General features: G+C 45.2%; 1 long non-coding RNA gene across 4 annotated transcripts in view; it reads left to right on the top strand.

Moving 5' to 3' along the window:
* LOC118311189 overlaps positions 1-27,307 on the top strand; it is a 102,376-nt gene that overhangs the window by 74,098 nt on the left and 971 nt on the right. For all 4 annotated transcript variants that reach the window (XR_004793928.2, XR_004793926.2, XR_004793927.2 and 1 more), the window contains one exon: positions 15,245-15,379. This is a non-coding gene — a long non-coding RNA (uncharacterized LOC118311189). The remainder of the gene's footprint in view (positions 1-15,244; positions 15,380-27,307) is intronic.

Genomic DNA, 27,307 nt, shown 5'->3' with positions numbered 1-27,307 from the left:
CCATCTCCACAGAGCATTCTCACATACTTAATGGTCCATTTGAGCTATGCTATCAACATTTGATTATTCCTGAACAACAAAGGCAGCCGCCACAACCACTAGGCATAAAAGACGAGATGATAAAGAAAAGTGCTATGGCTCCCATATGGCAGGTTGGGGAGAGCGCTCGGCGCTGTGCGAGGCAGCCGAGCCAGGCGGCGGGGCCTGCGAGGCCATCAGGGAGAGAGGCGTCGACTCCGCTCTTCCTTTCCTCCATCCGTCCCCCTCATTCGCCGGAGCCGAGTGTTTGCCAAGATAAGCAGACGAGGAGACATATGCTCGAGAGGCTTCTGGAGAACTATTGAAAGAGTTTTAGTATTTGCGCCAGATGAAAGGAGGCGCGCAAGCCTCTGCTTACAGTCACCGAGTCCTTCCGAATTGCAGGAGTGCGATCGATTGCCTTCAAAATGCGATCTGAGATCTCCAAAATCCATCCGCACACATGACTAATTCGCTCAAAGCTCCATTATCAAACCGGATCAGTCATCCCGGGTTTATTGAACTCAGGCCGTCGTACGTACGCTCATACACACTGATCTGTCTCGCTGCGAGAAAAACAAACTAATGAAAAGCTAAATATTACAGTGCGTTCAATTGCAACAAACAGATGGCAGCTAAATTAAAAGAAATTACATATACATTATCTTCGCTTTATGGCTCCGCTCTAATTGAGGCGATTATAACTCCTACCTTTCTACTCTATAATGAAGTGATTTAATTCATTTAAGGCTGGAACGTGTTGAAATTGTACTTGCCAGTATTTTGTGTTTAGTGTCTGAAGTGATCATTTTTGACAATGCCATATGTTTCGCTGGCAATATTTCTTCTTGGTTGAGTTTTATTACATAATTTTATTTGTCCCTACACTGATTTTCTTTATATATCTGCAAATGAACTCTTGCAAATAGGTAGCCATATGCCACGAGGATGCAGAATAGAGAGGGGGGAAAAGAAATATTCCTTAGGCTTTCTGCTAATTTGTTTTCTCAGCTCTGCGTTGCTGTATTGCAGCTGATTGTGCATTGTGGCTATATTAAAATGATAATGAATAAATGTATCATTAATTCAACCCCACCGTCGGTGGATTCATTGAACATTGCCACTAGGGGGAATGAAAACATAATTGTGTCCTCGGAACCTCCTTTTCCCGTTGCACGCGTCGTGGAGGAAATGACAAAAAGCAATACAGCGGGTCATCATGGCACCTTTTCATACGGGAGGCGTTTTTCAAACAAGACACCGTTGTTTCCTTGCAATCAGACGATAATCTTCCACTTAAATTTTTACTTTTACAGACTTGCATCCATGTAATGATGTTTTTGAGCCTTTGTATTACTTATAATGGACACGCCTGTCTGTGCTTCTGCCGTTGCTATCGGCATTATCATGAAAATTATTGTTTTTCCTAATGGACTGATACATGCTCTTGTTCCTCTCTGCCTCTGCTCCACTGGGCAATGTCAATCAATTCATCCACACTCGCATTGACTTGTCACCCTCATTGTTGAATATGGGATAAAGACTAATTACATGTCACGTTGGGGCGTGTGTGCGTTGGTGTTTGCTGCCGTCACCACCTGTGGTGGCGGAGGGAAGCCCGATTTGTCTACGGGACAAAGAGGGTGCGACATTTCTTCGCTGTACAGTTTCTGAGTTGGAGCCCCACCCCCTGGGTTTCACTCTGTCACGTAACGGACGCGGCGTCGAGACGTGAATGTTGCCTGACACATTCCGATCGGTGTTGTTGTCATTTTGGAAACAACGGCAGCGAGACTGACACATCGCCGCCTCGGAGAGGGTGAAATGTCGTCAAGAAACTACGACCTAGTCCAGCTGCTCCTGATTCAAACTACAATACTACTACTACTACGATAACTACCTCTTGGATGAATGAGAATCTCCCACAGACAGTCGGCTCCAGTGAGGTGTCTGTGACCTAAACGTAATTTTTGTTTCTATTTCCAAAAAAGCAAACAAGTGTTATCAGGAATTTGGAGACGAGCAGCGAGGCCCCTCGTGGCTCACAATGTTGTTGACATTGTAAAGCTCCTCTTGCGCTGTCTGACAAATTTTCACAACATTTTATTCTCTCCTCCAGGCGCACGCACACACACACACACACACACACACGCTGAGTGTACTTCCTTAACTATACCAGATAATTAGAAGGTTCGGCATGTTTGTCCAAGGCTTTCGGGGTTGTGATCACTCCCCACAAAAATCCAGTGTCCTCATAAACATTTCATTTTTAGAATATATTTGGGTGATTAAAGATGATTAAAGTCAACGCGATTATATGAAATACTTAATTATGTCAAACTAGCAACAGTTTTATATGGGAAGTGCGGTATGGTTACTTGAGATGTTTGGATTAAAAGCAGTGTTCAAAGAATTCCAAATCTTGATGCCACATGTTTTGATATTAAATACTACATGGTACAAAAGTCTGGAACATTTGAAGATCCCTTTAAAGCAGTAATTATTTTACGCAAAGACTTTGTGATATTAGATGGAAAAATAAAGGCGGGGGGCGGGGGGGGGGGGGGGGGGGGGGGGCACATGCTTGTGAACAGTGTCGGTAAGCAGATGCAAGAATGTGCAGTAAAAGGAGACAAGTTGTATTTTTCCAAATAATTCCTGCGCAGCGAAACGAAGTACAATTGCTTCAGTGTGTGTATAGATGAATAACCTGAGACTGAAACTCCAGATATTCCACGAGGAGAAGCAGTGAGGAAGAAACCTGGGTGATCTATATTAGAATTTGTTTTAAAAAAGCCTGCGCCGGCCGACTCCTCGATGTCCAAAGCACTGAGACCCCAGTGTATGGTCGGAGGCGGTTTGATTCTGGGCGTGATGGAGTATGTCAGTCCAATCAGCCCGGCTTCCAGAGTCTGATTGGGTCTGCCAGCCAGAGAGGCAGCCCTGATATAAGCTCTACAGCCGGCTGACAGCCGGCACAGAGAGCAGCTTATGCGGCACACAACAACAGAGCTGGCACAGTGGAGGGGCCACACTTTGTCTGGTTGAGTGTAAAAAGATGGTGGGAGAAATGTCGAAAAAAAATAAATAGGAGAAAGTGGTTTTCGAGTGGAGCAGCAGTGACCAGAGGGGAAAACACTGTACTGTACATTACAAAACATCAAACTTTTTGTTATCTGAATGTCATCAGATAAGTTGTATCATGCGGGGCGATCGTGACCTGCAGGTCTTAACACACACGTGAGTTTTTCCTAGAGTGACTTTGTAAAAATAATAAGACAATTTCCTTTTCCTTTTAAATACTTTGTTGCCTTCCTTATGAGCCCATTAAAACCCCAATGTGTGTGAAAGCATTGAAGTGGTAACCCCTTCGCGTTGGCACGAGCCGGGGCCCGTTCGTCTGAAGACGGTGACGAAATACAGAAACGGCCATGTAGAATTGAACACTTTCATTTTCAAGTCCTTTTTATTTGCCAAAAAGTGAAGAAGAAATTTAAAAAAAAGGGTGTATAGCAAGTTATCCTACATGTGAAAAAGTGTAGTGACCGAAATCCAGATTGATTCATTTTGGGAGGAGGGTAGTGATGTGTAGAAATACAGTAAACATAAATTACACATATTGAACATATTACAATCCGTTGTATTTAAGCATGTTTTACAGTTGTGGGCACACGTTGAAGTAATATGTCATGTCAGACTTTTGAAAGAAGACAGTAGCACACTTCATGTGCATGGCAATTCACCACCAGAAAATTCATTGAGTATCAAATTGCTACAACAATTGTTTTTGTGCCCAATTATGCATATGCATATGACATGGTGTATCGGGGTTGTGGCGTGTTTGGTCTGATGTGTAAAACATGTCTCTAAGGCATGTGGGAGACTTGAAGGCTTTAGAAAAGTTCCGGGGGAAATTTTCCTCCGAGGTTTATGAGCCATGGCAGATGGCTAGATGACCCAAGTTAATTATTATTGAATTTGTTTTCCCTGCTCCACTGATAGTTACCTCTACCCTGATGCAACAGTGACAGCGGGCGCTCCCATTAAAGCAAAGGATGTAGTTTGTTGGAGAGAATCGTCACTATAAACGTCCTTGTTTCTTGTGGTTGGCGTAAACTTTTGATGCGTCATCCTCATCTTCCAATATGAACATCCATATTCTACATGATGAAGGTTCAAAGTGAAATTATAACGGGGAATTGCTTATCGTTCCTCTGACACTTTCAAACACGTTATGTTTCTTTCTCCGTCAGAGTCTTTATAAGTTCCTGTAAATGCAGTGGGCTGACAGCTGTCAGGGCGCGAGGATGCATGAGTTAAAGTCTAAACAAATTACCTCAATCAAATACATAATCTTGAAATTAGATGGTCAGGCATGTAATGTAAGGCGACTTTATTGCTGAGAGGCTCGACTTCTGTTCCGTCTTGAAAGGATATGTCATATAGAACTTCATGTTATAAAGATATAACGTCTTCGCTTGTCACGACTGAATACAGAAACAGAGGACGTACGAGCCAAATATAGCTGGTCATGTGAGGTCTAACCACTAAGACAAGCGACTGCTGTGGGCGTTAAGATTTAACAAGACTGATATATCCGACTAATGTGAACAGGAGCGAGTTTACAAAATGAAAATCTAATTTACGCACTTCATGTGCTACAGTAAAAAACACACACTCTACGAGCACTGCAGGGGTGAGGAAATATGCGTCCTTAATTTTTGTCGGATTTCAGGTTTTACTCGTCATTGAACTGGGCTCTGCAGAATTTTGTCAATATCGTTAAAAAAATTAAAACTCAAAATCCCCAAAAGACCTGTCACACATTTCATGTAGACTAGGCCTCGGAGGCCTCACCTTCCCCAACGTACAAGACAATGGCAAAAGATCAACGGGAAGGGAGCCAAGATAAAGGGGGTTTCAAGGGGGCGAAATGCAGGGACAGGAAACTAATCAGGTAACAGGTGTTTAGTTGTAAAATTCTGGCTACATTTGAGGACATGACTGGAAAAAGAGCAGAAAAAACAATCGTCAAACCAAGTCTTGATAGACCAGGACTTTGTAACATGCAACATGCTTAGACATGCCAAAAGACACCACAGCCACTCACTGTTGTGGCTCAACCATGATGGCGGTCCATAGTCTTCTCATGAGGCCATAGAAAGTTTTGTTGTTTTGCTGTTGCTGAAGTGAACTGGTTGTAATAGTTTGGACATTTCATTTTTTTGTTTTTAGCAGCCTTTGTAGAAATGAATGAACTCATCCTGGCTCAATGTTTCCAGACACAAATATGCAAAAATTCCAGCATAAGAAGTCAAAAAAATGTTATTCAGATACTTGAACAAGACGTGAGTAACAGATACCTCACACCCTCAACAGCTCACAACCAAACATTGTTCCCCCCCCCCCCCCCCCCCCGTGCCCCGTCTCTTTGCTCTGAGACAATGTGTAGCAGCGTTTGTCACTGGTTATCAGGGGATGATATATAGTCTCGCCTGCAGAGAAACATGTGTTGTGCTTTAATCTAGAGTGCATAGGCCAGTATTCATGGCCAGCAGCTGGAGAAAATCACAGGAGACGAAGAGTCCGCCGTGGAGAGAGGAGACATACTGCCTGCCTGCCTGGCAGATGCTGGTTCTTGTTATCAGCCCTCTCTCCACCTTATTTATGTGGTGACTTACAACCCGACACCCTCTTTTTTTCCCCCTTGCGCACCGCTCCTTCGCCCCCACACAGACACATTTTCATACGAATACATTTATTCTTTGCCGCTCATGCTGCCAAATGCTATAGAACAACGTGTGTTTTGGTAACAACAATCTCAAGTAGAAAATCTTCAGATTCCATTTGTAATCCTCACTGGGGCTACATGTGCATCTTTTTCCTTCCTTGACTTGCACCAAACCGTCTCCAGCAGCGGAAAACAGCGTCAATGTTAATGCTTCGTTTTTTTTGCTTCTATTGCTTTCACTTTACGCCAATTAGCCAAGGCCAGCTGGCACGTCTCACCTCTTTCCAATAGCATGCGACTGTAGCGCTAAGCAGTGTCGCCAGACACAGCTGATGTTTCCAGCTCAACAACAAAAAAAAACTGTTCAAAATACACCAAAGCACCCAAAAATACACCCCAAATATTTGATCAATATTTAGTTTTTAAGGTGCATTGCCGCCACCGTCCGGACCGAGTGTTGCACTCCATTTGAATAAATAAAGGGGAATGTGAATATCCTCCACACACTTGTTTATAAGGCGGCTGATGTCTTTTTGTAACTGAATTTCAATGACATGCTTCGATCCGTCAAGTCTTTTTTTAATCGGCCCCGATGTCAGTATTGCAAAATTTGCAATGCACATTGGACTCAAAATCTTGAAATCGTGAAATCTACAACTCCAACGTCAAATCCGTACTCCTGTACGGATCCGAAACATGGAAGAACACCACTACCATCATAAGCAAACTCCAGACATTGGTGAACCACTGCCTAAGACGCATCCTGGGGATCTTCTGGCCAAACACAATCAACAACATCACCGTGTGGGAACGCACCGACCAGGAACCAATAGAAATACAGAGTCAAAGGAGAAAGTGGATCTGGATAGGTCACACACTGAGAAGAAACAACACAGCAATAACCAAACAGGCACCGACATGGAACCCACAGGGCAAACGGGGGAGAGGTCGCCCTAAGAACTCCTGGAGAAGAGGCACAGAGCAAGACGTCAAGAAGGAAGGGCTGACCTGGCAACAGCTGGAGAAGATGGCCCAAGACAGGCGAGGGAGGAAGCGATTCCTCAAGGGCCTATGTTCCGAAAGGAATACAAAGGCCTAACTAACTAACTAACATCGGACTCGTCTGTAGGACGCATTACCTTATGTTCTTAGGTCGGGGTCCTTTGCTCATTCTTTTGCGGTAGGTTCTCTTGTGTTTTCCCCACTTTGGCATCTCGGAGATCACACAGTCGGTGAGCTAGGCTACGTATCTCACGACCAAAATCTGACCAGCAACATGTTCAACACAGACGCTCTGAGGTTGACGTTGAGGTCAACAATCACTGCAGGGTGGGTGGGCGGGGATAGTAATGGTAACTCATCTCGGATGTGGAGAAAATTGTTTCCGTTTAGTACATTTTTCTGAATATATTGTCATTTTTAATATAATTAAAAACCCGTGCCCATTTCCCTCTCCACAATGCAACCCAATACCACCAAATTGTGCAGAAAACTGCCCAACCAGGCAACATTGGCGCTCAGAGCTGCTCAGCTCATTTCTCGTCTTTTGTAAACACAATACCGACTGAAGGTCCGTGTAGGCGACTATCACTAGCCGCCTACTCCCAGAAAGAAAACGTATTTGGTGGCTGGGAGAACCTATATAGAGCACCTTTAAAAAGAAGAAAACCATTTCAGTTTAGCATGCTAAAATTCATTAGCATGGGTGTTTGGGAATAAACTAAACTGCTAGCATGCAAAAAGACGTTGCACAAGAAGCTGCACATCAGACTTAATGTTTGCAATAATGCTTATTAGAGGTTATTTCAACACGTGCAGGTGTTTAGGAGCATTTCCTGGTCCGACATGTAACAGCTCCTTGTCTCCGACGCACTGAAACACCTGGACAAACCTTTCATCTCCCCTCCGCCTCACGTCCATGTATTAGTTCCTCTTTTACTCCCCAGTTTCACACTGCTGCTCTCGTATCGACAAGCCCCTACTGTGATATTTATGTCACATATTTAATATGGACATGGGAATGATTATCAAATCCATAGTTGCCAAGAGAGTCCGATCGGCCTTAAATAATGGATGAGCGAGGATGCGACTCAATTTGTGAGGCCGCGCAGAAAGACAGGGCAAGTGCAGCCATCGACCCCCTCTGCCCACCCCCACCGCCTTCTCCCTCTCCGGAACGTCATTATTCTGGTCGATCTTTTCTCCCCTCGCTTGACATCATTCAATGTAATCATCCTTCAATAAAAAACCTGCTTGTAATAAAAGGAACAACCCGGGTCAATACACAGAATATGGAGAGGGATGACCCTGTGCAGGGAGACAGCGTATAAATGGCCCTCTTTATCAAAGCGGATAGCCGCCCGGTGCCTTAACAGGAATTCGACCGTGGCTGGAGTTATCATTACTGTTACCTTTTGTATCATCAGTGTTTGTGCTCTGTGAATATGAGGAAGAATGATGGCTACATTAATGAATCAATGGGCTAATGAAGCAGCCATTGTGTTGGTTCATTGAAATACGCTGAGGGAAATTGAAGACTTCTGCGGCGTCAGACTTGTGCAGAATGTTCCGCTGTCATAACACCACAAAAGGAAAAGACAGGATGTCAACATTTTCTAAAAAAAACGAGTGGTTGGCATCTATCATGTGACACGTGCACAAAAAAAAAAAAAAACCTACACAACTTGCAGGAAGAGAATTGCTGGAGAAAAGAAAAGTGGGGGGGGGAAGGAAAACACAGGTCACAGTATTGTGACATGCTGTTCTACTACTGTGCACCAGCTAATCTAACGGACCAAAGAGCCCAGTCTGGACTGAGGATGGTTCGAGGGTCAAATTAGCTGACGGGGTAATTTTACAAAGGCGACATGCAGAGCCGCTGATTATCCCTGCGCTTGCATCATTTTTGTTTATCAAAAAATGCTAATTGCCTGTTTTTACGAGTAGGAAAAGATTAAAAGTTAATAGGAGAGACTAAATAAACACAATGCAATTGCATGAGGGTGTAGAAGATGGTAATTAATTTGTGGCCACCCCTGAGCTAATTAGCTAATATAAAGCAGGAAAAAAGAAGTTAATGAGCCCTAATGTAACTGATACACTGAAAAGTTTAGACTAATGAATTTATGAATGCGTGAGGAAATCCACTCCATGCCTGCTCCCACTTTCACGTTGCGAGGCACCTCCTGGAGATGGGAAAACTTAGCAGTTGTTCTCCGAGTTGATCACCTTCGGAGTGCAGCGCAAGACTCGAGCACTTTACAAAATTCCATCGCGCCGTTTGGTTCAGCGCGTGAGGGCAGAATCAGAAGTGCTGCCTCCATGCCGAGCGAGAGATGGTCTGACGGCAGGAGGGCCCCGCACCGGCCCAGCGGTTAGTGTGTTTTTGTCAATCTTTAGGTTTGTGGCTGGTCTGAGGATACAGGAGCTTGTGTATTGGGAGGTCTGAGGAGGTCAGTTTGCCAGGAGGAAGGGAGGTAAAGGATAATAATAATAATCTGCTGTTAGCTTCCTGTGGGGCTCGTGGTGAAGATGGTCCAGGGGGCTCATGTCACAATCTCAGCTCAATCTCAGCATACGCCAGCAACTAAACTACACTTTCCATGTCCTCCGCTGGGTTCTGAGCGATTGGGGATGTCACATCTTAGCATGTTCATACCGCTAATATCTGTCTGTCTTGCTCTTTTCCCCTCCCGATGTTCATTTTCAGAAACAGCTTATTATTTTCACGTACCACTGTGCTGACCGCAGAGGACATTACTTACACTCAACGGGGTCACAATGAGGTTCATGGGCAATTTGAATGAAATTACAGGGCCGTGATGAATCCTGCGAGCGAGTGGGAGCCAGAGCGGCGAGGTAATCAGGTAATTGCAGCTTTCATAAATGTGATTTATCAGGGAGGCAAGGTCCAGCGGTGGAGGCCGAGTAGCGAGCACGATTCCCCGCATCTCTTCAGACTGACCTGCAGAGCTTTCACATGGTGACATGTGTCTTTATGAGCTATACAGGGAAACATAATGGGTGATAAGGCAGAAATACCTCTATCAACGCATCCCTGTCATATTACATAAATCAGCGCTCTAAAAGCACGTCTTCCCCACACAGTTTGCTTCCACGTTCGGGGGATTTACAGCAGGTAATTTGTCAATCACACACGGCAGCAGCACGGATGCTGTTAATGACATTCATATAATAGGTTTACAAGTGTCAAAGACTATACTGCAAATTGGCATCTGATGGATGAGCTGCTGTGTGTCATGTGATCTGTACAGTACTGGAACGGAGCATTTTGTGCTTCAGATTCCTGAGACAGAAATGTGTAAAATGTTAGAAATACAACGTTTTGTCAGAGAATGACAACCCAGATTGTACTGGTTAGCAAGTTGATATATGTTGATGTTACAAAGTGGCATTTGGTCGTTGGAGGAACGCTAATATCTTAAAGATCTATTGACTTTGTTGAGATGAGTCTCATGAGTGGATCAATTGCATTGTCAAATCTGTACATTAAAGCTAACAGCAGTTACAAGTAGTAACAAACAGTTTGTAATTTTTGTAATTTTCTGGCGGCATCTGATGGTAAAGCTGCAAACCGCAACCAGCTGAGCACCCGACAGGGGACACTTTATGGTGGTGCACCGCTAATTCCATTGCCGGTTACTTTATTTTGGTTCTTTGTTGCAGGTGATTATACATATATGAACACACAGTTATGGACAATATATTCAATTTCTGTAAATAACTTCTCCCCTAAATATTACACACTGTAGCTTTAAACATGAAGGTAAATTTGGGTTTAAGCCAGCAGCTGATTAGCTTAGCATAAAGACTGCGAGCAGCTGGCCTGGCTCTCGCAAAAATCAAATCAAAGCCTTCCCAATAGCACATTTGAAGCTCAATATCAACTCTTTATAACACGCTATATATCTTGTTAATAATTTTAATTGCAACTGCAATCAAAATAAAGTCAAAAAATTGTATAAATGTATATGCATATGACACAGCATATATGCAACAACATATAATGCCATAATACTTGCAAATGCAAGTGCAGTAGCCTACATCAGGCCTATATCAAGTTCAGAAATTCAGCTATCTTCCGTGTTGGAGAACTGCAGGGGCGAGCAGAGAGCTCTTCATCGCCGGCGACGTAGCTGTCGCTCAGATCCATATGAAGCGCCGGTATCCAACCTGTTGAGAGGCATGTCAGAAGCTCGGCCACAACAATTTGTCCCCTTAATTCGAAACCCTACAGATACGTTCAAGGTCGATTCAAACATTGTCACACGGAAAAGCAGGCACAAGTCATCGTCGACGGGGAAAAAAAAGAAAAAGGGAGGACAAAATGAGACGAGCCGAGGCTCAGTGTGTTGGTGTAATGACCACTGAGTTGTCTTCTGTAATAGCCTTCAGTGGACTGAAGAAAAAAGAAAGGAGGGAACATGACAAAGGCTTTGTTTATGGGTCAAATACTCATTTCATAAAACCCGCTGCTGGAACATGATAGGTCAAACACAGGTCCAAATGCCTTTTTCCAGTTTTCCTATTTTCCAATTTCAACATATCCGTCTGGCGTCCGTGCTGCTCGCTCGCCTCCGTAATGGAAAAACTATCGCAGGAGCATTTCTCCGTCAGCCAGGGGTCAAGGGGGGTCATCACCGATGTCACTCTCAAAGTAACCGGTGGCAAATAGGTCCTGACATGTGCTCTCCAGTGAGAGAATGAGACCGGACAGCTCCTCTGGCCTTTTCGACTGATAAGCCACAGAAAAGAATATGTGACGCTCGCAGCATCGCGGCCGCTGCCGCTGCCTCTCGGACGACTAATACCAGCTGCTGGATTAAGGCACAAAGAACGACTCGGCGACCTGAGAGGAAGATGCTTTTTGGTTTTTTTTACTCCCACAATGCAGCATCAATTTGACAAATTCAGAATATAGCTGTTGGTCCTTTGTCTGTATTTATTCGTTTTATACGCTGCAACAGCTAATCGATGAGTAATCGACTACTGAATTAATCGCCAACTATTTTAAATAATCAATTAATCGGTTCAAGTAGTTTTTATGAAAAAAACAGGTCAAAAATTCTGTGGTTTCAGCTTCTTAAATGTGAATATTTTCTGGTTTCTTTGCCCCTCATTGACAGTTAACTGAATATCTTTGGTGTGTGGACAGAGTTTTGGGAAACACGATCGATATTTCATGACATTCTATGGACCAAACAGCTGATCGTTTCATCGAGAAAATAATAGACAGATTAATCGATTATGAAAATAATCAAAAGTTGCAGCCCTGACTCGTTTGTTTCGGAGCAAGAGCGAGTGGTTGTTTTTTTTCTCATGTTGCTACTATTTTCCTCGACTTGTGCCTGGCGTCTAACATCGAAAGACATCCATGACAAGCAACATGCCATTTCACCTCGTCAGATTTGTGTTCCGCCACATGCCAGTGGCACTCCTCGCCGCCTCCTCCCCGTCTTTGTCTCAGAGCGAAACGAATTCCCTCTTGTTCACTGTCAGACGCGTGTCGTGTCGTGTCGTGTGCGATTGGCTGTGCACATGCCGCACTAGTACAGATTCCTACGCCCGTTTGCTCTGTACATAGCGCGCAGTGCACCCGCTGTATGCAGCGTGACCGCCCGCTCCCCGGCCCCCGGCTTCCCATCCCCACCCTCGCCTCTTCCCGTTCTGAGTCAAACACCTCGAGTGACATGAATAGGAAGAGTTCAAATATCAAAGAAAGGGAATCTCTTTCATATCTCACTGATGTGCCGATTACAGCCTCCGTATTCATCCCGATCCCCCCGTCTGTATATGTCCCGCCTCCTCGGCTGTCTCTGTCTGACTCTCCGCTTGGCTAGTCGGAGCTGAGGATGAGACTGGCGTGTTCTGATGGAGTCGCACCACGCAAACGGAGTCGATCCAGGGAAAGGAAAAAAAAATTCATTTCATTTTCCGACAGCGGTGTCAGCAAGATCGTCAGGCCTCCGCGACAACAAAGCCATCGCACTAAAAAGAAAGACAGAAAAAAAAGGGGGGGGGAGGAAGAGAGAGAGAGGTGAGGCAAAGCAAGAGTGTAAAACAGGAATCCTCCGAGTGGATTCTCTAGTCAATCGGGGGCACTTATACCATACCGCTGTCCATAACGCTATTTCATACCAATTATTACCCCCACTGAGCAGGTGACAGGCTGGCGAGCCCTCGGCGGCGCCGGCCGCGCAAACTCCCGGTAATCCCGAAAATGACGGATTGGGAGGGAAGCCTTGCGGTGATTTGTGACAAAGTGACTGAACGTGGAATTCTGTACTTAAGCGACGTGAGAGCAGTTTTGTCTCCGTGCATCACCATTCAAGTTCTAAATTGAAAAAATTGCTGTAGGGTGTCCATTCGGTGCTGGTGCCGCGTATTAATCGATAAATTAGAGGGGCTGTTTGGTTTTTTTTTGCGGATGGGAAATGACTCTTTATACCAAAATGGTTGATAGTGGCGCCATTCAATTTTCACTTTGTGGCTTCTTCTTATCCTTCTTTTGTTTTGTTGCACTTTTATCCTCACGCATCAAACTTCTCCAACGCTGTTTCGGCGGCGGCGAAGTCGACATATTCACAGACAGACCGTAAAGGTGGTCGCTTTGTTTGACTGTTGCCCATAACCCCCCCCCCCAACCCCTCTTGCTTGTAATTTTTTCCCCCTCTCTCTCCGCCGAGCCCTCGAGTCTTGAAGCTTCCCGCCTGTTATATTTCCCTCCACGTCGATGTGTCACCCGGTTCCGCCGCGGCAGGATGTCAACCCTAATGCAACTCTGAGGTTAAGAAAACACCGTCTTCGCCCGCTGACTGATCGCCCCTGTCGCTGCTCGGACGGGAAAAAAAGTTTCGAAATTTGATCCACCTGTCATCTCGCCCGCGATTATGAATCTCTTTCCCCCCCCGGCAGCTCCGGGGCCCATTTCGGACGCAGTCCAGCTCGGCCCCCAGCTCGGCATCAGTTGCACGGGCGAAACTTCAAATCACTCCCGCGTTAAGTGGGTTTAGTGAGAGAATCCAGCTCGTCCTAACGTAAACACTCGGGCCCACCAAGAGGGACGCCTTCTTTTCTATTTTGGGTAAAATCGTGTTATCTGATTTCACTTATAGGAGTCATACAGCGCGAATTGGGGGCAACTGGGTAATTCTCACAAAAGCTCTGCATTTCCCTGAATTAACAAAAAAAAGAAAAGTTAAGCAAATTCACCCCCGAGAGAAGATCGTGACGACCTGAACTTCTCCCTCCGTCCTACGTGGGTTTCACCTCTTCGGCCCTGCAGACGAGAAAAAGGCGAACGCACCGAAAGAGAAGACGTGTTCCTTTATCTCTAACCTCGCGCTGAACTACAGATGACCTTCTGAGTCGACTGCATTAGCTCGGGGTGGTCAGACTAAAGAGTGTGTGTGTGTGTGTGTGTGTGTGTGTCTGTGAGTGTGTTTGGGGGGGGGGGGGGGGGGGGGGGGGGGGGGGCTGCTGCGAGAAGAGAGAGAAAGAGCGAGAGGGGGATTTTTCATGCTCTCCATTACAGTTGTTTAGGTTAGAGGGGTTAACTCAATGAGGCTAAGTAAGTTTGAACTGTGAATCACGTCGGCGGACTCGCGCACTTCACTTATGCACGACTGCAAATGTACAACCCAGGGGTAGTCACGTGACCTCCGCTTGGCCTTTTGCAGGGCCGAGGCCCCGTGAACGACAGCGGGCGTCCCCTTAAGTCATCGTGCTGTTGCTGTCAACCCTGGTCGCCGTGGTGTCATCGTGAGGCATCTTCAGGAACCTTGACAGTAGTAGCTGCTGACGGGAGGACGACGTGGCTGCTTCGGAGATTCAAACTTGCAACCCCGCCGTCGCTAAACGATTGATCTGGCCTCCTTCAATCTGCTACAGAAATATTCGTTGTCATCGGCTTTCGGATAGCGATTTCCCCGAGACTGAACCCCCTTCCCTCCGTTTCCCAGATAGAGGCTGAGACAGATTTATTATAGATTTCTCTGTGTTTTGATTGTTTTCGCTGAGAAGCGGCGATGGGAAGATGGGACTTCCAGCTGCTCCGGACGCTTGGGAGTCCTGGGAGAACCTGGCCCGACTGCCCTCCCGGCTGGCCCCGCCAAGTGGGCATGCGCTGCTCCGGGGGCCACGGCGGGGGGTTGATGGGGCTTGCAGAGGCCGGGCCAGAGAGGCCACAGATGCCTCAAACGACTTGGCATGATGGGATGGCGGAGGGTCGGGAGCACGGGGCTTGTAAAGTATATCAAAGGTGTTTTTTCCAGTGATATGTGAGCAGGTGTTGGGATGTTGTCAGGATCATTACAGCAAAAGGAAAAAAAAGAGTGAAGATGAAAAACAACCAAGTACACAAAGAGTGTGTGACTGCTGTGAATGTGATTTTAATCATTGTACTTATTCTTTTGTCCGTATCCTCAAATCAAGCTGGTCCTGACAGCCAGATTTATCATTTATCATTTCCTTCAGATTGACTCTCCCTTCGCACGATGATCTTGGCCGCGTGTCTCAAACAGAGATGCCTCAAGGAAGGACGTCCAACCTGCACCGGAGTCAAGCACCCATGATGGTACCAGACCAACAGACGGGGCCCCCCATTAGACGGTAATTCATGTGGACGCTGTGGGACCCCGATATCATTATCAACCAACAGAACTGCCAGCTTTTGTGTGGTGCCACAGTCGGGTGTGATGTGTACTCTTTGACTTTCAGGGAAACAAGTGCATATTGTTAATATGGGAAAAATATTTTCTTGCCAATTTTGCACTTTAACTTGTTCAGTGTTACATATTGCTTACACACCATACGGAATCTGTTCATGGAGAATGATCTGACCCTGCATATCATTTCATTTTGGGAGTCATTTTACTCATTAACGTCTTAATCAAAACACAAAATCCATCAGGTTTTATCACTTCAAACCGCAATTATCCCACTTGCTCCCGTTGAGCTCGTACCGCAGATTGCACATGTGGCATTAATACATTTTTTTAACAGTGGCTTTGCATCAGTCGTATTCTCTAACGCATCACACTCAGCACTGTGAGCGGCGGCTTCAGAGTAAAAAACGCTCACAAACATACACCGTTTTTGACTTTCTGTACACCCCCTCCAGTCTGGAACACTCTCCTGTGACAGCACTCGGGCGGAGCTGCTCACACTGTGAAATGCAGGGGAAGAAAAAAAATGGAGGTGATCAGGTGGGACCCGGGGGGAGGGAGGAGGAGGAGGAGGGGGAAGAGAAAAAAAGCCAAACTAGTCCCTTTTAACTTTTTAAAGACTTTTCAGCATTTGTTCTGCACACTTACCTACGCAAACTCCAAGGGGCCACAGTGGCTGGGGTCCCATTTCAGGCCCAGCGTGGAGCCGGAGAGCTCCTCAGCTGTAAAATGAGAGCGCCGGAGCGCAGTGTGAAAATGGATTAGCCTCGCTGAGATAAGGGAAGCCCTCAGCGAGCCGTGCGCGCCTTCAATGGGGGAAAAGAACTGCTGTACAAATTGTTTTTGGTACATTAAGTACCTGTTACTTTATTTCACAGATGGAAAACAATAACACAGGCTCCGGGGTTGGAGCCCGCGCTGCACCGAGGAGCGCGAGAGAGGTTGGGCCCACCTTGCGCCCCCCCCCCCCTTTTTTTTTTTTTCTTTTCTTAATACGCAAAGTGAATTTCATAAGGGGGTTTTGACTGAAAGAACTCAACGGACCAACCCTCAACATATGATGATAAATGACAAAGTGCCCGGTCGGCAGCCAACAGGAGGCTGAGGGAAATCATACCGAATATCCATGTTAATAAAAATAAAATAAAGTAAAGCCAAAAAAAAAAACGGCTGAACGTTCCCACTCAGCAACCAGGGCAGGGATTTTTCATTAATAGGCCCCGCTGCCGCACCGGGGCGCCCCAAATTAAATGAGTGTGTCAGATCCTGGATGATTTATACATTTGGACTGATCTAACAGCTCCGTGGAACGGCTATGACACGCTGACAAGCCAACAATGGATATGAAAAATGAGCCAATACCGCCGCACTAAATCTGAGGACTTTCAAAGCCAAACGCACGGGCGGAATCGACGCCTCTAACGTACTCGCACGAATAATGAAAATAAAATAAAAAAAATCCCCACAAGATTTTCTGCACAGTTTTAGCGAAATCATTCAGTGTTTATATGAATAGAGTGATGGAGACAAATTGGTCCGAGCGGAGTGTGGCAGTACTTTGCCTTTCTGATGTCTTTTTTCTCTGTTTCTTTCCCGTGGCTGTGCGCAGAGCACATCACTTTACGGCTAAATGAGATATCAGGCCCATTGCTGCGCTTTGACTCAATAGGAATGTGTCAAATCAACTTAGAGCCGCGGTGCTTTTTCTGAACACCTCAGTTCTCCCTCTGTTTCTCCCACATTTAAAAAAAATACATATGCAATCTGTTGTTTCTCTTTCTCTCCCGGTAGCTTTATTTAAAGAAAAACGCACGTCTGCGTTTCGGTGGCAGTGGGGAGCCCGGCGTCGACCTTTGTCCTCGTGGCGAGAGCTGGTGTTTTATAATTGTGTTGTGTGGAGGGGCTACCGTGGCCTGACTCTCCTGTTAGATGAAGTGATAAAAGCCAACATGATGGACTAAAGCATTTTTGCTTTTCTTAGTATTGTCCTTTTACCCTCTCATTCTCTGTCTGATGAAAAACTGCACTCGGCGTTCCTCAGAGCTCAGCAGATTTAGAGGAAACAATTACCAGTCCGGTGATCTCTGCTTCTCCAGTCCCGCCGATAAACACCCAGCGCCCTGAGGTATGGTCAGAAAATGATACAGTTTTAAACGGGTTAAATTTCATTGTTTCCTTCACACACACACACACACACACACATTCCCCCCCTCCCACTTTCCCCTCTGAGGTTTTATTTCGCAAAAGTGTGAGCACATTTTTTTGTCGATGGGGGCAAAAAAACCGAGAGAGAGAGAGAGAGAGAGGAGAACAATAAAGAATATGAAAAGCCCATCTTCACAGAACATTAGACATCGCAAAACAACCCAAAGCCATGATCGGATATATCAAAACTGACAGATAAAAAGTTGATTGTTGAGCGTCCATTGATTGAGCAATATTTCACCGGGAGAGCACACACCACCTCACCGTTGTCTCGGCGGTGCACCGAGCGGCTGCAGAGCCACATTCAACAGAGACTGTCGGCGTGAACAGGCTGCGCAGACCAAGATGGTGACTTTTGTTAATATACACGAGTAACGAGTGACATGAGGTTGCTGGTGTATTTGCACATATCTATCTGTTCATACACAGTGTTTGAGCAGTGTGAGCTACTGAAGGCTGGTTATATTACGTGGAAATGAAGCCTGTGTAATGTAGAATTAATTCAGTGAAACCAAAGAAGTGTTTTAAAACTTGGTTAGTTTGTGTCGAGTTTCTGAAATATGTATGTATCCAAAGCATTGGGTTGTAAAAATGTCGAGGAATCATGACTGGATTTCATTGAACATAGGAAAATAGACAGTTGACTGTAAATTGCACTGTAGTGTAAATTACCACACAACTACTGAATGAATTCATAAGATCTGTAAGACATTTTTTTAAATAATGTTATAGTGGATTGCATGACTGTGCAAAGCCTAATATACCTAACAGAAAACTGAAGTAAATGCTAACAGTAGAACCATACAATTGCACTTTGCAGCTCTTTAAAGGAACAGTTTCACATTTCATATATACATCTACATATACGAGTAGATTGATACCACCCTCACATCTGTACGGTGAATAGGAAGTGATACTTATAGCTATTAGCTACCGTTAGCTAGTTAGCTTAGCTTGAGTGTTGAAAGCTAGCCTGGGTCTGTCTGAAGGTGACCAAACCGACATTACCTCTAAACTTTCATAATTAACATTATATATATATTGTTCGTCAATATCTCGAAAAACAGAGGTGGATAAAATGTGCGTCTTTCATACGACTCTCATAGCGACGTCCTCACATCGACGACCGATTATAATATTTGAAGTTTTTGAGCTTTGGACGGAGCCAGACACGCTTCTTCCAGTTGTTGTCCTAAGCTAAGCTAACTCAATATCATCAATACACTTCAGAATCGGAATCAGAATTGACTTTATTGTCATTGTCAGTGCATACAACGAAATTAAAATACTTTTCTATGGTGTAAACATACAAAAACACACAAAAACTAGAATAAAATAGAAATAATTCAACTGAGTTACATGAAATAAAGTGCAGGTGTGTCGCAGCATGATTCACACTTCAGGTTACGGTTGTATCCTAAAAATAGATATCTGATATCAAATATTAGAGCATGAAGATTTAGTAGGATTTCTGTATTAGTTTTCATATTCAGTAAATAGGAGCACACATCTGCAGTGGTGAAAGGTTGAAAGGTAAAGCAGAGATGATTTATTGGTGGTAGGAGCCGACGTACGGTGAGGAGGTCATGGTAAAGGTTTCATAAACTTGGGAGGTGAGAACGGGGTAGAAATACACAATTTTTTCTTCTCCATATTCTATTTCGCCGTGTCACATTTAGTCGCGGCAGGCGCGCGATGATGTGATCATCTGCAGTCCGTGTCTCTATCCCTCACACGTGGGTGAACCAGACGGGCCGAAAGAGAAGGAGGAAAATGAAAAATCGGAGCGATGCTTGACAGGGAGCGGAGAACACTTGAGCTGTGGAGAAGGCCAAGTGTGCCGAGCGCGGCGCGGCCCGCCGAGTGATTGAATGATCCCATTCTGGGCTCTTTGTTAGACACTAGGCAGCGGTGTATGAAGATTGATACACGAGCGCTCGCCTCGGTTTGCTGGATCATCAAACCGATTGATATTATACTCCAGCCAAGGATGAAGACAAAGTAAGTGTTATCATACTCAATACTGGGGCTTGTCAGAAGCAGGAAATCATCCCGTGTCACTGGTTATGGAAGCGTTTCGCCGACTGTCATGAGAATTTATCTCGGCGACGCGGCCGCGTCCCTGGCAGCTGGCGGCGGAGGCCCCGGCCGCGCCGTAAAGATCTTTGCTAAAGATTGAAATACAGCGTTGTGCTTCGGACTGCGTTTATTCTCACCACTATCATGTTTATCGCCGCAGATACTGTAAATCCCCCAGTCTTTCTTATCGAGTAGCCATGTACTGTCACTCAAATTACATTATTCACGGGGATATCATTATTCAGATAACAATACAGCGGATGATTTGTTTATCTTGTTGTACGGCGAGGGGCGTCCTACGGTACCCCGAGGGGTTCTTCAGCCTCCTCATTATATCGTTCAATCGTGCAAAGTGAACGCGATAATGGAAATATCGTGTAACGGCGCTGTACCTGCGACGCAACTGGGGTTTTCAGAGGTTTTTCTCGCAAAATGCGGGTTATGGAATTGGTGACGGAGTCGTGATGTGAAGTGAGAAATGTCTTCAAGCGGGTTCCTTTTTATTCAATAAACGAAATGAGAAAATATTGATCAGAGACGCTTTGGAAGAGGAAAGAAATGTGGTTTCACGTTGAGAAACAACACAACTTACACAATGAACATACACCCAGGATATTTATTTTCATTACCATATTAATAGTATTTGACAGCTCTTATCTGTTCACAAGTTACATAAGCACCTCGACCATCTCTCATCCTTTTGCGGCTTAGACAAATTCATAACCTACAGTGGTTTCAGGACGCTGGCTTCTATATTTCCCATGATCCACTGAGAGCTTTGCACCAAAATAAGGCAATATATCACATTATTTTCAAAAGTGTTCCCATTACATATTCTTAGATTAAATGTGCCATATAAAACAGGTGTTGTTAATTATTGCATCCTATTGATTCTCTTAATTTCCCGGCAGTATATCACGGCTGTGCTAGTAAATAGTATAGTTATAGATGCTGTTACAGTTACAGTGCACCTGATAAGTTGGAGCTCCAACTGCATGAGTGACATTGTTGGCTCGGCATGAATACTGTATATTCCTTATATATATATATATATATTCCTGTCCAGAAAGATTCAAAGCAGCAATACAACAAATTATTGTTTGTGTATTCGTGCTACTTTGTGTGTAGTAGGGCAATTAATAAATGCCGTGGTCCATGGTATATCACTTGACCCTGTAATAATAAAAACAAAGTAACTAGTAGCAACAGGGGGATGTACAGTAAGGGAGTAGAAGAAGTAGTAACATGAAGTGAAAAGACTCTGTCAAAATCCTACTTAAATGCTGTGCTTGAGTTATTATTTATTATGCTTCACTGTTTATTTTCAAGGTTTCGAACTAAGGTGTGTCAAGTGTCACGTTCTTATTGATATTCACTAAACTCCATCACTTTGGTCTTGAACGTGCTCAGTAAAAATCACTGTTTACATATTTGGTCGTATCACATCTATACTCCGAGTGACCCGTCTGCGGCCCCTGCTGACACCACCAGAAGCTTCCTGATGGCGTTGTTTCAGATCCGAGGACGTGCGCGGTGTAAGTGTGCGCCTCTGTCTCTAAAAAAAGCCATGTATGGGAAACACTGCGAGGGCCGCGGCACTCACGGCTCTTTCTCCTCACATTCATCACGTCGTGCGTGTGCTCACGGGAAGCAGGAGGGCCCGTCAGAAAGACTTACCGCCTCTCATCTTCATATCGAAATTCCAGAGGAGGTTGGTCGTCCTGCTGCTTGTGTTATATCGGCTCTATTCTTATGGGATAGAGTTGTAATACAGTTACCCCCGTCCACACACAACGGGAGATGCAAACACACACACACACACACACACACACACACACACACACACACACACACACACACACTCGCACACGACGCCCTGTCCAAGTGGGATGCTTTAGCCAAGAGGTGCTTGCTATGATTCGGCCTTGTTAGGCTGTTTAGCCTGAAGAGAGAGAGAGAGAGAGAGAGTGGTGTGTGTGTGTGTGTGTGTGTGTGTGTGTGTGTGTGTGTGTGTGTGTGTGTGTGTGTGTGTGTGTGTGTGTGTGTGTGTGTGTGTGTGTGTGTGTGTGTGTGTGTGTGTGTGTGTGTGTGTGTGTGTGTGTGTGTGTGTGTGTTCTATATACGAATGTCTAGTGGTGATGGGGAGGAGGAGGGGAGGTGTACTAGCTCTGAGTTAAGGGCTCTATCAAGGGACAAACTTCTCTGGCACCACAAAGCCACATGATCCATCTCCCTTTTTAGCTGGTGTCAGGACCATTTTATGTGATGATGATTTGATGCTCGGGCACCGGGCCTCTTCCCCCCCCCCCCCCCCCCCCCCCCCCCCCAGATTGAGCTATGATAGTCGGCGCTGGGATCACTGGGATCACTGAGCTGCCGGGCTCCCGCGCTACAGCCATCAGGAAACAGCCGCGTGTCCCTCAGCTGTTAAACTCAAGCTGTTTGAGTCTTGTTAAAAAAAGGGACGGCGAAGTTAAGTCGTATTCTTGACAATTGAAAAAAAAAAAAAAAAAGAAGAAATGATGGCTGAACGGCTCTAAGAAATAACCACAGTGAAATAAAAAAAAAGATAAAAAAGTTAACTTACTTTTACCATTACTTTCTGATAACAATCCCACAGCGCAATTCTAAATAAACAACTTAAAACATCCATTGAATTATCTGAAGGATGCGTTGTCACAAAGTTGAAAAAAGGACGTTTTTTCCTGCTGCTGTTTTGGAGACGAAGTGAATAACTTGTATATGGGTTTGTTGTGACATTGAAAAACCCTCCCCTAAACACACCAGTCAAGCATTTCTTTATTTGTCCAAATAAAAACATTTCCATACAAGAAAAACAATGAGATATGTGTGTCAATGAAGTTTGAAAGGTCGCCTCACTCGAATACCAAAATAAGAGATGACTGCACCGTTGCCACTGGTGCACGTGGGGCTGAGCAATCATCTGACCAGATTTTTCAAGTATGAGAGACTTAAGATTGAAATTTCATTCGCCAAAATGGTTTTGGCTTTCTCAAAACCTGGGAAGTAAAAGTAAAAAAAAAACTTTTTATTTCTAATTTTATTTGGGTGAAATGAGCCTTTAGGCCCTGCAGTTTCCCCTCTAGTGTACATCCCCGGCAGCGCCACCTGCTTAAAGTGCTGCTAATAAACCCAATCCTCCTAACGTGTTCTCTATTATGGATCATAAATGCCGTAAATCCACCGCGTCGTCCGATTCCATGTGGCTTTTTAAACACCGCCGGTGTGTTTGTGTTTGCGATAGGGCCGCGTAATAGTGTAATAACTCTGTCCCCCTCTGTACGACGGCCAGGGAGGCTGTGTGTGTGTGTGTGTGTGTGTGTGTGTGTGTGTGTGTGTGTGTGTGTGTGTGTGTGTGTGTGTGTGTGTGTAAATGAGACGGTTCCGCTACATTAGCTTCATAACACCATAATCCCCGTTTCTCTCCATAAACCGTTGCATGCGCCGCAACATTTCTGATTTATGGCCGGCGGAGGATCAATGGGAAAAAATTAATGCTCGCAAAAGAGAAAAAAAGGGTCCCAGGGACAGTATTGAGCAGATTTTAATTGTGATTCCGTTCAAGTGGCTGTTAGCCAGATGATGAATGGGAGCTAACCTTCCACTCTGCCGAGCTCTGGAGAGAGTCTTTAATATGACAATTAAGTGTCTGTCTTTCAGATTTTATTGTGTCTTCCTCTCTCGCTGTATCTCGGGGGCCACTCTGTCCTCCCTCCTCCCTCCTCCCGCATACTCTCTCCCCTCTTTCTTTCCCCCCTCTTCCTATCTCTCGCTCTCCCTTCACATCACTTCATCTGTACAGTGCAGCCTTTTGCGCAGATTAAATTGAGACTCCAGTTTTCTCCATCCCGGAGCACTTACTTATGTTTTATGACACGCGCTAAATCAATTTTATGTTGTTATTGATTTTTCTTTTCTCCCCCCCTCTCCTCCTCCCATTACCCTCTTGCTTAAATCGACACAAACCATTTTGCCTTTTGCTCCCGGATTCTCCCCACTCTTGTCTGGCGGTGACCTTAAGCAAGATACAGAAACCATCCAAGGGGCGGGCGGGCGGGCGGGCGGGGGGGGGGGGGGGGGGCTATATGTTACTTCCGTCAGAGTAACATCAGTGAGTTCAAATGAAAAGGTACGAACAGAAGGTGTCAGGTGGAACTTGACAGTGCCACTAACTCACACCACATTGAAAGTGATGTTTTCTTTATTCTAACACCACACCTGGCGAGATGAAGCCCCCCCCCCCCCCCCCAAAGGGAAAATAATCCTTTCCCCTTCAATCATAAAAAGAAGGATTTTTTTAATTTCACCCTCATCATTCGGAGGGACAATGCCCGTGGCACAATGCGAGCGGTCTCTCTTCTGACTGTGCATCCATTCAGAAGTGCGTCGCCGCGAACTGAGCCCACGAGAGCGAAGGACAAAACACGCGCGTGGAGCGTGACCGGATGTCGCTGCGGGAGAAGACGAGCGGTAAAACGTCAGAGGGAAACGATCGGTGAACAATCGTGATTTGAACTGAAAATAATAAGAACAAAAATGAAGATGACCTGTGTCTGGGTTTTTGTTTTCATAACTTGTTTCAACTTAACAGCGGCTTCCTTTTCCACTACGCCAATGCATCGCAGTGAGCGGAGCTTGCTGGTAAGTGCAGGAGGTTAAGTGCAATAAGAGCTGGCTTGATCTCAGTCAATTTGTCCCTGGTCTGTTGGCAGGTGCCCAGGCCTCGCCGGCGTCGGCTGCGTCAGGACTCGGAGCTCGGAGCTAAGCGGCAGCGGCAGCGGCATCAATGTGGCCATTTAGAGAGTTGTGATCTGTGCAGATGCAGGAGGAGGAAGGGTCGGGGCCATTGTGTTGCCCCCCCTCCCTCTTGCCTTTCACTTCACTCTCTCGGACGCAGTCCACATCAAAGTTGTTTTTGATCGGAAATCCCGGTTTGGCAGGGAAGCGAGGTCTTCAAGAAGAGAATGGGGGCCTTGACTCCACATGGGCGACTTAATCAGGCCGCCGACAGCCAGGAGGAAGATTAATACTCATAGCGGCCTCTGTACCCCCGGCGTTAATGAGCATCTCATATCTGTACGTGGTTCAGGTTGTGTGTACACCTGACGGGATCTTTAAGTGCCAGCGTAATTTATAACGACTACTTACTAACATGTCTTTTTGAGCTGATGACATGTTTGAGATTTCCCTTTTAGAAAATGACTCTTCAGAGAACCCAACACATGGCAGAACACAAGTGATACCGATACATCGGCAGATATATGAATATAGTTTAGATGTTTTTTAATCGGTCAATGATTCCTTAAATGTCATTAACAAACCTTTGTGACAAAGTGATGTAATTGTGGGGCTTGAGATTTTAGTTAAAGCATGAAATTTATCATAAATAACTATAAATTGAGAAAACAAATACGACCAAGTACATAGAACTTATAACGAGCATTTATTTCACAAAAAAATGTAAAACATAAATGCACATTTTAAAGGCTCAAATCAGTTGGCCGATACCGATATGTCTGAGAAACGCTAATATGGACTGATATTATCGGCCAACAGATAATATCCGTCAGGCTCTACTGACAACACAGCTCCAAATCCCAGATAGGTCCATTTGGGTTTCTGTTATTCTGTCATTCTGTTACATTTATTTCAGCTATAGAATATGTGCAACATGCCTGAATGCACACATAAGTGGTTTGGGGCTGATCGCATTTTCCAAATGCCTCGTGTACATTTCCAACGATGCACTCTTTTTTTAAATCTGATTATAGTCCCATCACCAAAGACAATTAGCCGACACCATGGTCCTTCCATCTGAAGCGGAGGAGAGACACTCCACCATCTCGGTGCTCAGCGGCTGCAGATAGTGGCGACGTATGAGCTCCTCCGTCTTTTTCCCCCCTTTCTCTTGTGTTTCTGCTCATGTGGAAAGGCTCTTTCAAATTATGATGTGGATTGACGCGCGGCAGCTGTCTCCTCTCCTGGGCCCTGTCCGTCACCTCGCCGGTCACCGCTGACAGCACTATGATGGATTAGGAATTGTCATCCAGGACGCTTGTCACTTGTTTACAAGTCGGCCATCCCTCATCTCTCACCACAGGCCTTATAATCTGGCCGACACTCCTCCGGAGCCCCCGCCCCTGCGCAGCCAGACACGCTATACAAGACAACACCATACATTACAACAGCTTTTCTGTTTTTTTTTCTCCTTCTTCTTCTTCCCCCTAACCTTTTTCTCCCTCTCCCTCTTCCTCCTCCTCCTACATCCCTGGGCTGAACACAGTCAACACATTTAATGCATTAATATATGTGTTGTGTTGGCCAATCTCCCAGGGACCGGGGTGATGTCTTCTCCTGTCAACCTCTACCCCTGAGAGCCGACTGGGTTTTATACAAACATCCCAGCGGGGGGAGGGAGGGAGGGAGGGACGCTCAGATCCAACCTGCATTCTGTTTGAACAATGGAGCCTTTAAATCTGTTGCCCCAAAAACTATGGACAATATTTTTGCTCTGTCGCTTCCGACCCCTCGGTGCGGAGACGGTGGATAAAAGATCTGACGTGATCCAGAGTCTGCAGCTGCGGACGATCGTGTGATCGTGGGTGAAGAACAGCATTAGCTGGTGATTTTTTTTTGGGGGGGTTGTTGAACAATTAACATGAAAAATGAATTTATTGATCTGCAGAATTATCGATCGCCATCAAATTTTATATAAAGTCTATTGAACGCATTTATTAATCAGAGGTGTTACAAAAAAATAGTTGGCTTCATGTAACTTCAAGAATTTTCCGCTTTTTGTGTTTTATATCATTTTATATCAAATCTAATGATCATTGGATTTTGGATTGTTGGTCGGATAAAACAAGCGGATTTTAAGAAGCCGCTTTGTTAAGAGCAATCTTCAGCATTTAACAATCAATATGATTAACAAAAAAATGAAAAATAAATGAGAGAATGAATGGATGAAAATAACTTTATCAATAAGGATTTTATACATTTGTGTATTTTGTCAATAACCAGACACTTTATTTTACTAAATCACCTTTTTTTGTTTTGACCATTACTTAAAAGTCTTAAAAGCTTTGAATACAAGCTCAGAACCACTTTCCAAAAGCCTCTAGACCCGACGGTGTCACAGCAAACGTCAAGGGAGACGTCCCGCGGAGTGGACTCTGATCTCCCCGTACAGCGTCTCTCAGATTGCAGCCTGCTGCGGGAGTCCGTGAGTTTATGCTCCCTCTGCAGGCACAGTCCAGACAAGAAGACGAGCTAACCAGCCCCTTCCTCTGCGGCTCAGCCCTGCCAGCTGTGATCCTGCAGAGAGGATGAGTGGATGCCATCCACGCTGCACCGCTGAGAGCCTCCCCGCGCTCCCAGCGTGGCCCTCGAGAGAGGTCATAATCTTCTCCTATCTGCCTTAATGGCTCCCTCTGTGGATGCCGAGACGGCAGGCCCGGCAGTGTCGAGGCCTACCGCGAGCATATTGTCATTAAATTAAAAATTTCCGAAACACTCCCTTGCTCGTGGCATAACCGTCGCCGTGAGAGCGATCATAATTGGCTCTGAA

The sequence above is a fragment of the Scophthalmus maximus genome, chromosome 1 (assembly GCF_022379125.1).
Source record: "Scophthalmus maximus strain ysfricsl-2021 chromosome 1, ASM2237912v1, whole genome shotgun sequence".
Lineage (NCBI taxonomy): Eukaryota > Metazoa > Chordata > Actinopteri > Pleuronectiformes > Scophthalmidae > Scophthalmus > Scophthalmus maximus.
The sequence above is the reverse complement of the archived record's forward strand: the minus strand, read 5'-3'. Positions and strand labels throughout refer to the sequence as shown.